This window comes from Coenobita brevimanus, chromosome 43, assembly GCF_032717465.1.
Source record: "Coenobita brevimanus isolate Jiangsu-jjx chromosome 43, ASM3271746v2, whole genome shotgun sequence".
NCBI lineage: Eukaryota > Metazoa > Arthropoda > Malacostraca > Decapoda > Coenobitidae > Coenobita > Coenobita brevimanus.
In genome coordinates this window covers 29,283,474-29,295,805 of record NC_136996.1, presented here as the reverse complement: position 1 = coordinate 29,295,805, position 12,332 = coordinate 29,283,474, and the positions used below count along the sequence as shown (strand labels likewise).

General features: G+C 42.9%; 1 protein-coding gene across 3 annotated transcripts in view; it reads right to left on the bottom strand.

The window, feature by feature from the left end:
• LOC145397755 (uncharacterized) overlaps positions 1 to 12,332 on the bottom strand; it is a 602,404-nt gene that overhangs the window by 148,635 nt on the left and 441,437 nt on the right. The gene's annotated exons all lie outside the window — the stretch shown is intronic.

Sequence of the window (12,332 nt, the reverse complement as noted above, 5' to 3'; positions counted from 1 at the left end):
AAGGACGAAGATATGAGAGGCAAATAGAAGGAAGAAGGAGAGGAGGAGAAATAAGAAGAAGAACAGGAATAGGAAGAGAATAACGAAGACAAAGAGAAGAAAAATAGAGGTGAAGAAAGTTGATCAGATGGAAAGGAGAAGGCAGAAGTGAGAATATACAATGGACGACGAAAAAGAGGAGGATTGGGAGGAGGAAGGGAACAAATGGCAGGAAGAACTGAAAAATGTGAACCTATAAGGAGAAGGAGGAGGAAGAAGACGAAAAAGAAGAGGAGGGATGAAGGGGAGAGACAAGGAGGAGAAGAATGAGGAGGACGAGGAGAACGTGGAGGAAAAAGAGGAGGACGAGGAGGATAGGGGAAGTGCGAGGGAATATAAAAGAATGTGAAGGATGAGGAAATAAGGAAGAACGAATGAAGACAGGAGGAGGAAGAGGACAAAGAGGAGAAAGAACATGAGGAGGAAGAGGAGGAGGAAAGTGGATTAAGAGGGAAGAAGGAGGGGCGGAACATTAAGCAGGATATATTGGAGGAATTAGAACGCCCCTGCTATTGCTGCCCTACACGGAGGAGGAGGAGGAGGAAATAAAAGAAAATCTAAGAAAACAAAGAAAGAGAGAGTGTAGGAGAAGAAAAGAGAGTGTAGGGGATGAGAAGGAAGAGAGAATGTAGGAGAAGAGAAGGAAAAGAGAGTGCAGGTGAAGAGAAAGAAGCGGAGTGTTGAAGAAGAGAGCAAGAGGGAAAGAAATGGGTGGGAGATAAGCAAAGGTGGGGCAGAACGAGATAAAGTTAAAATAAAGAATGATAATATTTACAGAATTCTTGACCAAACAATCCAGGTCTGCACATCACTTCTCAGATCCTACCGATGATGTGAATGTTTTGGGGTGTTGTGTTCGGACTAAAAATGTTAACTGAAGAGATACCCTATAACTTTTTCATCTTAACCTGGCCTAGATTTTCATTCTTTTGTATCATATTTCACGTGGCTAAGTAGCAGAATAAGATACTGATGATACTCTACATATTGCCAACAGCTCTGCTTCGTGAGCATCATCATCATCTAGTGTTATTCTAGTGTTACAACTCAGCATTCAACATGGAAATATAGCAATTTTAGGTCAAGTTACACTGAAGAGTACAGCTGTCAGTGATTTTAAATGAATCTCGACTGAACACCTACAGTTCAAGGATTTATTTGTTTTATATAATTCTACTACTGGACGATTTTCTTCAGCTTACAGACTTTTGGAGGTGGAGTTAAATACAGCGTTCATTAACCCCTTCCGTGCGAGAGATCTTTCGAAGAATCGAATGAAATGCCCTCGAGTCATCAAGAATAAACTGACGTCACGTTTCTGACGACGTTAAGTATCATATTTTCTTCAACATCTGCTGAGCTCCCCAACTTGACTCGGTGGCAGTGTGATCGTCTCCTGATTTGCTTGTGTCCTGAGTCTGGGGTTCAAAACATATACCGTGGCCGACATTAAATAAGCGATGGTATACTCTTTCCACTTTACCTTGGTCTACAACTGTCAGGTCTCCTACACGCTAAGTTATAACAGGAGATTGACACTAGAATGAGGTGAGGTGCTAGTCATGAAGAAGTTCTGTGGATAGGGTGCTGAGGCGTAGCACTGTCATCTTGTCACTGGACTACATGAAATACCCTGCAAAATGGCGAAATCCAGGCCAAGTTGAGGTGAAAGAATTATGGATATCTTTTCATATGTTGCTTCGTATGGTTGCACCCTGATGGTTTACATTGATGACATATACAGTACATACAGACTCTTGTATAAACACAGCCATTACAACACGTCAGGTTTGCCTTTTCGTACTTCTCCAGCATGGGAAAATGTTGATGGTGGGTATCACTCTTTATTGCTGCAATGGATCTAATACAGACTAACACTATTATAATGCAAGAGCTGATATTGCTTTCCACTTTCGTACTTCGCCAACATGGGAAAAAAGTAATGCTGGCTATAACTCCCATCCCTGCAACAAAGCTAATATGACCTGTAATTGCTACATTAAGAGAATAGATTCCCAATGCGCACATTTGAGAAGACAAAGGTTTTAATTAGCGGCAGAAAATAATGAGTTTCAATTACAATGATCTCACCCACAAAAACAACAACAACTACGACTACAACCGTAAAATATATTCACAACTACTGCATCCGTCAAAATGCAACCACAACTGCAGCAACCATCACAACTACTATCAAAATAACCAGCTATGAACATACAACTATACCAACCATCACAGCCACAACCACATACACTACATCTACAATAACCACGAACACAACCACAACCCCCTTCACAGTTACAACCACAATAATCACGAACATAACCACAACCACCATCACAACTATTAACAATACACAATCACAACCACCACCACAACTACAACCAAAATAACCATGAATACAATCACAACCCCAGTAACCTTCACAACAACAATTACCACAAACACACACAACCAAATCAATCACCACACGCATCATAAGTACAACAAGATCCACAACTACAACAGCTACGACAATGGCCTCCTACAAACACAATATAACCTCAACAACAAGGATAGAGAAAAACACATGAAAAACAAAATAGACGACCACTGACATCACAACCAGGGGAAAACTACAACAAAAGGAAACTCGAACATCAACCCCCGTCACAACCACAACTTCGATCAACAACTTTCCCTCCAACAAGAATAATTCACATATATAAACGCGTGAATGTAATAATGACAACATGCCAACCAAATCGCCATTACTACCACACCAATACCAGACAACCACTACAACCACAATCACAACAGCAACAACAAGGACTCCAATAACAAAAAGGTGATTTGAATTGTGGCTAAACATGAAAGAATAAACCCATCAATACAACCACAACCACAAAAATACAACCTAACACTACCACAACCACAACAACTACCAACATTAAAACCCAAACAACAAAGATTCCCACCGTTACAACACACACACACACACACACACACACACACACACACACACACACACACACACACACACACACACCACCCTCCACATTATACCCTAAACAACAAGGTTTCCCGACACAAAAATAACGCAAATTTAATTATGAGTGAACATGAGTAATAATCTAAGTGACATTCTCATTAGCGAGGAGTTCAAAGGGATGCAATTAAGCCACCCTACTAATACACAGAGCCCACAAGCTGTTGCTGTGTGTGTGTGTGTGTGTGTGTGTGGTGTATGGGGTCATGGGGCGTGGGAGGGGGATCAGTGGGTGGTGGGGTGGGTGTAGGGATGGATGGTGAATGGAGTGGGTTGCTTTTATCGCTTATCATTTCATTTGTGTGTGGGTCTGGGGATGGGTGTACAGTTGGGTGGGGGAGGATGGTGGTAACTATCCAATATCTCTGCATTCGTGGGTGTGGGAACTGTTGTGTGTGGAGGGGTGTGTGGGTATACTGTGTCGTTGAGGTGGGAGGGATGGAAGTGTGGGTTTGGGTGTTGTGTTTCTCTCTTTCCCGTCTCTTCATGGGTGTGGGTATGCAAGGAGTAGATGTGGGGTGAAGGTGTAGGGGGTTGATGTGGGGGTGGATGTGGGGTCGGGGGTGGATGGATGTGGGAATGTGTCTCTTCCTTGGTGGGAGGGTGTGGGGTGTCTGTGCAGAGTGTGTGTGGGTGAATGTGTATGTCTCTAGCCCCTGTCTCTTCAGACGGTGTTCGTTGCTACTGACTTTTTTGGTTGAAACGTTAGTGTGTGTGTGTGTGTGTGTGTGTGTGTGTGTGTGTGTGTGTGTGTGTGTGTGTGCGTGTGCGTGCGTGCGTGCGTGCGCGCGCATGTGTGTTGTAAAAGCTTTGATAGGAATTTGTCGGTGGAATTGGGTCTTTGTTCCTGATGCCACTGTGTGCGTCTGTATTGTCCTTCCAATTTTGTGCTTGTGTGACAGCCTTTTTTCCAGGAGGGAGGGGTGGATTGGCATGACTCATTCACTTTTATGCACTATCACGTTCTTTGTGTTGTCATTACTTGCTTCACACGTCCTATGTTGTGTTCCTGGCACATACAGACATTAATGAATAGTAAAGCTAGACCCTTAATTTGAGAAGTTCCCCAAGAACACTAAGAGACTAAGAATGAAATATAAAACAGATGTCACCATCTTAGATGCAACTTTTGTGACATTTTCGGTATTTGCCATTACCATGATGCTAATTTCCAAAAAATATATATATATAATTTGTTCCTTTACCTATAAGATGTCTCCAAATCTTAACCCCCTTGACACGATGGCCTATTTTACCATTTCACTCAGGCAAACAACAGGCGACTAAGCCATGGAACACCTAATAATAATTCCTTCACTACGATACCCTGTTAATGAAGCAACTACCAGACGATTTCATTCACCTTATCAAAGACTTCTAGCTGTAAAGGCACTAGTGAAGGCTACAATCTAACACCCAAGATCGAAAAAGTCTCCACACATGAACAACATCGTCTTAAGAAGGCAAGGAAAAAAAGTCACCTGTATGGATTAAGAAACAAATATGCAGACCTTTTTTAAAACATGCAAAATTCAAGAAGCAAATTTTTCAGCCACGATTCCAAGAACTTCCCCGCCCACAGCTGTCCCATTAATAATTTGCACAAAACACTGGGAAGCCTTACTCACTGAATGGCCAAACTCTGGGGTAATGACCACAACACAAAGCACTAGTAGTGTGTGTGTGTGTGTGTGTGTGTGTGTGTGTGTGTGTGTGTGTGTGTGTGTGTGTGTGTGTGTGTGTGTGTGTGTGTGTAAAATCGGTAAATTGTAATATTTAGGACCTTGGTAAATCGAACTTAGTGGTATGGGGTCTTTATGAAACAGATTAAAACTCTGAAGTTGATATGGTCTGATAAGTCACGCACCAGCCACACAAATCACCAACCCTTTTTTTTTTTTTTTTTTCTTTTTTCTTTTTTTTTTTGTAAGAATTGTTTGGACCGGCTTCGCTCTACGGAACACAAATGTTTAGCTGTGCGAGGTGCCTTTTCGGCACACGGAAAAATAATATTTCACATCTTATTCCTTTACACTCCGAGGGCGTTGTACTAATGTTACAGCCAAGAACTAATAACCACTTTTTGTGCAAAGGACAAAATACAAAGGCCTGCAAAGCTTGTCGCTACGTATGATATATTCACACACACACACACACACACACACACACACACACACACACACACACACGGATTCAAGATCTTTTAATTTCGAGATGCTTGTATAAAGGCTGGAAGTTACAGGCACAGGGATATACAGACTGAGAAAGACAGCTCCAGAAGTGACCAGCAGAGTACATGAAAGCGTACCAGTGAAATTATGCCTCAAAGAGCTAGATGACAGAGAGTGAGAATACGCTGGTTGACGGGTGCTGCGTGTTCGCCTTAGGGAATTATTTTATTACATTTCCCTCCAAATTGAACACAGCCAAAGAATTAACCTCAAGAATTTAAATACATTATTTTTAGATTGTACTGTTATCTCGAGACGATTTTCTTTTGCCCAGGATAGACTCTTCGACCTGGAGGGGTTATATATAACCTACATTAACCTTCTCAGTACAAGAGCGCTTCCCTAGCTGAATAAAATCGTAAGGAAGAAGAACATTCGAAACGGACGTAATGCTGATTCAGAAGGCCAAGGAGCACTCTCGTGTACCTAAACGCCTGCAAACTGGAGATTAATTTTTCTTTGGGCAGCGATTATATTTCTCTAACTCTTACCACCAGCAAGGAATATTATCCGACTTAAAGACTGGAGGGATTGATAATGGGATCAATGAAGGCTGTATAAATCCCCTTCAGCTTTTAAAGTCTACCAGCATCTGAATAAAATCGTCTGGAAATAGCAAGTATATAAAATGTGACATCGTACTGAAGGGGTTCACTTTTTTCCACTAACAACTGTTTTTCGAAAGCCGTTCTCGAGTTCAAAAATGTCTACCAACAGCTGAAAAAAATCGTCTGGAGTTAACATGAATAAAACACAAACTGGATCTCGTATTGGATTTTTTTTTTTTTACTATGGATGGTGTTGACATTCCTCTTGATTTTTTTTTTTTTTTTTTGCCAGATCTGTGATGTTATTGATATTATACTGATGCATTGTTTTTGCAGTGAATCGTGTTACGTTAATGATGTTCTTATGCTACTTTTTTACAGTGCACTGTGCTGTTATTGCTCTTAAATTGATATTTTTTTTTTATAAAGCATGGTGCGACGTTACTGCTGTTCTGATGTTTTTCTTTTATATGGATTGTGTTTTAATATTGCTGTGATTGGTACTTTTTATTTTTGTACAATGAATGATGTAACTTTTTTGCTATCCTGATGTTACTTTATCTTACAACGATTTGTGTTCTGTTATTGCCGATCTGATGTTGCACTGCCATTGTTACTGTGACCATTTGCACTGTGAGCACCTTTCAATTAACTCTATACTGGTGAAAATGTTGTGGGAGGGTTTAGGTATGGAGCGACTATTGGTTTTGATTATTTTGAGAGTTGTGTTAGTAAATTCTCTCTCTCTTTCTCTCTCTCTCTCTCTCTCTCTCTCTCTCTCTCTCTCTCTCTCTCTCTCTCTCAATAATTCTGGCCAGCCTGTCTCCTTTAAGCCCCGGGTAGCAGTGGCCATAAATTCCAGACACAAGTTTGCCGGCCACCTCTCTTTCTGGTGGGTAGCCAGCGATATTATTTTCTGTAACATGAGAGAGAGAGAGAGAGAGAGAGAGAGAGAGAGAGAGAGAGTCGTACCAGTTGAGTAAAAATATATACAAACAGTGTTGTACAGTACAGAATTACTGCTCAAGAACATTCACTTTACAATGACTCTGAACTGTTTGGTAATTGCATTAGAGATGACAAAAATATAAGAACTCGAACTCATACACAAGTTCAGAAATGTTCAATATAACTAATCAGTAAAATGTTCAATTGCTGTATGAAGAGAGTTAAAAGAACAAACACCGAGCCAAACACAACTGGATAACATTAACTAAAGCTAACCTGTAATTTATTTCATAGTTGTGTGAGTGGATGAAAAAAGTATTAAAAAGCAGGCTTATTAGGGTGTGCTATTTGAGGTCAAGAGAGGTTGTGACGAAGGCCCCTTGTTCAGTTGTTTGCAATGAGAACAGGTCTAGATATCGAGTTGAGGGCGGCGGTGGTCAAGAGGCAGTGTAGGGTGTTGCTGACCCTGAGGATGGGAGATGAATCCAGAGTTGGTGCAGGGAACAGCTGGCGGGTTTGAATTCAATTAAAGCAGTCGTATTAGATCTTCCACCAGAACCACCTGGCACCAATATATAAAAGAAGGTAAAGCTGCCTGGTTATATAAATGTCCCTCATCTCCCTCCCTATCCCACCAAGAAGATGGTGGTGGTCTGCGGAACAGGAGAAACTTCGACCTACATTTCACTGGGTTCAAACTGATATCAGTCCGAGGTTGCAGTTACTACTACTACTACTACTTTTTTTTCTACCTCCATCCATTTGGATATAATATTGTGAACATCCTAAACAATGTTCATAATACTGTTCACCATTTGGAGTTGTAATGTGGAGGTTAACGTATTACAATCCGTTGGCCCCAAGCACGCCAACGGCTGTGGTTACCAACCATCTACTGCTATTTTTATTACTTTATTTTTATTCATTATCGTTACAGTGTTAATAAAAACATAAATCTATTGGAGTCGCTGGTCTATGCGACTCTCGACCACAGCAACTTCGTAATCCATACAAGCCAGTGAGACAGTCCTGAGGGCTGGTGATCTTGTGCTCCTGAAGCATAGGAGTGCAGACTCACGAGTGAGAATGACAGTCAACATCTCATCCTGGCCATAACAGAACTCTGGGGTTGACGCTTCTTCTCAGAAAGAGCCTCTGCCAGTCTCGAGTAGAATCTCACCTCCTCTGGACCCATCCCACCTGATGTGAATACACAGGGAGTGAATCGACCGTGGTCCACATGTTGCATCCTTTTTTGATAGTTTTTAATTTTCTTATTCATTCCTTTTTTGTGCACTCTCGAGAGAGAGTTCATGATGACATGCTGCCACTGGATCAAATATCCTAATGTCGACAAAGCCCTCTGCCCACGTGTCCAAAAACCTCGAGCAATGACATCCAGTCTTGCATAATCTGATGTATTTGTTGTTCTGTGGATGAAGTGCTCGCCGTCCAGAGGTAGCAAAGCTGGCTCTATGGTGACATCATGGCATATTTCCTACAGCATTTTCGCAATGAGGTCGCGAACTTCATCACGTCGAATGCAAAGTCTCCCTTCTTGCAAACCACTGCATAGTTTACATCAAAGACAGTGCCACAGGCACAGTGTTGAGGTAGGTTCTCTATTGGCCACCCACATGTCAAGGCAATGGCGTCAATAAATTCTTGTTTGTTGAAGTGGAAGCCATTTGCCTTAAGAGGCAGGGTTAGCCAGTTCGATGCCCCAACCTCCTGTGCCATTTCAACTCTCCTGCACTGGTCTGGTGTAGGATGTTCGGTTATGTGCTGCAGCTGGTCCCTTTGTCTTGCTTCTCGCACTTTGCTCATCTGTGTCTATATCTTTCTGCCTTTGGTGGTCGATTTCACACGACTCGACCCGGGCGCAGATCTTCTGTGACAGAGATTCGGTGACCCTAGGTGAATTCTGATGTTCGAAGTTTGCCATGGCTGCCGGATTTATAATGCTAAGGCCTCTCATCCTGGGTGGTAGTGCTTGAAGATCACTCTCTTCTGGTGTAGGGATGTGGCCACTGGCCAGTGATGGGAGGAATGATTGCCTGATTGCATCCCCCAGTGGTCGAAGCAGCAACTCGATGTCAGGGATGGTCTTCTACTACTACTACTATTACGACGACGACGACGACGACGATTACTACTACTACAGGTACTACTACAATTACCACCACAACCACCATCACTCATCTGTTATAACCCAAACACCTCTATAACCCTCAGAAAAGTCCTGCATAACAAAGCCGAACCATGAAATTATAATGGGCGGCACGATATTAGAGCCGAAGTGGCGGTATGTGAAGGTATGCAACGCGGGGTAATGTTGGACCTCTTAGGGAACGGACTGTTTAACTCGTACCCTGACTCGATTATATCTAGAAAAAAAAAGTAACTTTGCCTTTTACTGCAGGTAGCACCAAAATTGTTTCAGTCATTAGAGACGAAATCTACGCAGTCAAAGGGTTAAAGCCGTGGTGGAATCGTTTTATAAGAAAGAGAGAGAGAGAGAGAGAGAGAGAGAGAGAGAGAGAGATACACGAGACCCAATACTCATAAAACTGTCGGTCGGACATGTTGTCAATAATCCGACCAAACGGGGCGACCTCCCGTGGGTAAAAAAAAAAAAAAAAAAAAAAAAAAAAGGGAGGGAAAAAACCTGAAATTCTGTTTTTTCAATCCACCTACTAAAAAAAAGAACTAAAAATATAAGCCAAAAAATCAAGTAACAATTTACACATGTAAAAAAAAAAATAATCTACCTTTGGAACTTTTTTTTTTCTTTTAAACATTCTACAAAACACACGCTTAAAGACAAAATTAAATAAAAATACACATAACCAGACGGGCACTCAGTGGAGCGCATCTCACAGACATAGGCAACGTAACTTCCAAACCATTATTCATAATGAGTTAGGTTTTCTCAACACTGATTAGGGTTTCACAAAAAGTGTTTCCCGGATCAAGTATCTGTAGTACGATCCGGATAGGTCCCAAAAGTTAATCGATTGTTCCCTGGGACATGGGCTATCTAACCACCAAATTTGGTCCAAATATCTCTCTTAGTTTTTGAGTAATCCTGCTAACAGACAAACACACAAACAAACAAATGAAACTGCCATTGGCAGGGCACTTGCCAAATGGATCCGATTGTGTCTGCTTGGTTTCCACCGGCGTGTAAGCAGTAAAGCGCTTGCCGGGTGAATCCAATTGTGTGTGCTTAGTTTTCACCAGCGTGTAGGCAGTCATTTGGCGAAATTTTTTGCGTTTCACTGCGAAGCACAGAACGGGTTTAGGAAGCTAAAAATTGCATTGCCAGGTGCGCCAGACGTTTCTCTTCAATTTGGTAAGAAAAAAAAAATCGATTTTCGAAATCTCAAAAAAATAGTGTCGGGGCCGGCGACTGGGTCCCGACGATTTCTGGACCCACGACCAACGAGGGGTTTCAACCCCCAACCAACCCCTGGGCCTTTGAAAAATTTTGATGAAAAAACAATAGGCTTCCAGGGTTTAAAGATATCTACCTTCGGATTTTTTTTCCAGAACAATGAGCACAAAATTGTTACCTGTAGAGGGCAGACAAACAAACCGACAGACAGACAAACATATGGAAATGACCAACATGCTTGCCGCGTCTTTCGATTCCGGCAAACAACAAACAGGTATGAAAACACTCTCTTTGCTGGAGAGAAAAATAAAGCAAGGAAGGTTATAAATAAGAGGAAATGGAGGCAAATTTCCTTATCATTCTGGGAGAATAATAATGTATGTTCCAGTAATAACAAGGAAATAGAGTAGTACACCCTGGAGGTCAATAAATTTGGCCAAGTTGACGAATCTGAGGGTCATAAATTCGTGTGGTCGCCACGGAGTAAAAAAATGAGAGAGAGAGAGAGAGAGAGAATGAATATGTGTGGTAGGGTCGGGATGGGAGGTGGAGTAGGCTTATTGATTTGCCAACTCTGGTTTGATGTAGGGGTTGTGGTGGGGAAGGTTTGGGGGAAGGAAGGGGGGTTGTGGAGGTGGAGGGAATGGGGCTCGTGGAGATCAAGGGAAGGGGGGTTGTGAGGTGAAGGGGGTTGTGGAAATGGAGGAAAGTTGTTGGGGGAAGGAGAGTGTTGCTGGAGGAAAAGGATGGGTGGGGGGGGGGTTAGTGGGGAGAAAGTAGGTGTGTGTGTGTATGTAAGTGGAAAGGAGGGATGTGTTGGAGGGGAGGAGAGGCGAGAGGGGTTGGGTGGAGGTGGGATTTTGTTGGGGTCTAAGGAGAGGAAGGGAGAAGGATTAGAGAAGGAGAAAGGGTGATCTGGAAGGAAAAGAGGACATAAATAAGGAGGCGCTGGAGGATAGGAATGTGTATGGTGAGGGGTAGAATAGGAGGCTAGGATAGGTCTTGAAGGAGGAAGAGAGGGTGTAGTGGTGGAGAGGGTGTGGTGGTGGAGAGGATGTGGTGGAGAGGGTGTGGTGGTGGAGAGGGTGTGGTGGTGGAGAGGGTTGAAGCAGGATAGGGAGTTTGTGTAGGGGGAAAGAGGTTAGTGAATGGGAAGGTGCTGAAGGACAGTGGGGGAGAAGGGGTTGATGTTGTAAAAGGGGTGGGGAGAAAAGGGGGTGAGGGGGGAGCAGACTTGGGGGAAGAGTGTAGAAGGGAGGGGCAGGGGGTTGTGTGTTTGGAAGGTGTGGTGGGAGTAGAGAACCGTGGTAAGGGTTCGCTGAAGGTATCTGTGGTGCAGGACTATGGTGGGAAGGGTGGTGTGCTTAGGGTTAAAGTGGGAGGCTTATGGCAGGGGTAGAGGGTTGAGTGCTGGGCCGGATGGTGCGGGATTAAGGAGGGAGGGGTATGGCTGGGGGATAATAAAGTGAGGCTAATGGTGGAGACTAGGGGGGTAGAGGAAGAGGAGGAAGTGCGGAGATGAAGAGGAAGGAATAAGCAGACTAAGAGGAGGATGTTGCAAGAGGAGGTGAAGGGAATAAGGAGAAGGAGAGAAGTGAATATGAAGGGAACAAGGAAAGGGAAAGGAGGGCACAAGAAGAAAAACAGGAAAGTAAAAGCGGAAGAGGAAGGAATATGGAGAGGAAGCGGTAGGGAATAAGGAGAGGAAGAGGTAAGGAATAAGGAGAGGAAGAGGTAAGGAATAAGGAGAGGAAGAGGTAAGGAATAAGGAGAGGAGGAGGTAAGGAATAAGGAGAGGAGGAGGTAAGGAATAAGGACAGGAAGAGGTAAGGAATAATGAGAGGAAGAGGTAAGGAATCAGGAAAGGAAGAGGTATGGAATAAGGAGAGGAAGAGGTAAGGAATAAGGAGAGGAAGAGGTAAGGAATAAGGAGAGGAAGAGGTAAGGAATAAGGAGAGGAAGAGGTAAGGAATAAGGAGAGGAAGAGGTAGGGAATAAGGAGAGGAAGAGGTAAGGGATAAGGAAAAAGAGGAGGACATATGGGGATAAAGATGAAGTTATAAGGAAATGAAGAATGGATAAAGAGAGGAAGAGGAGGGAATTCGGAGAGGAAAAAAAGGAAGATTAGAAAAAGACAATTA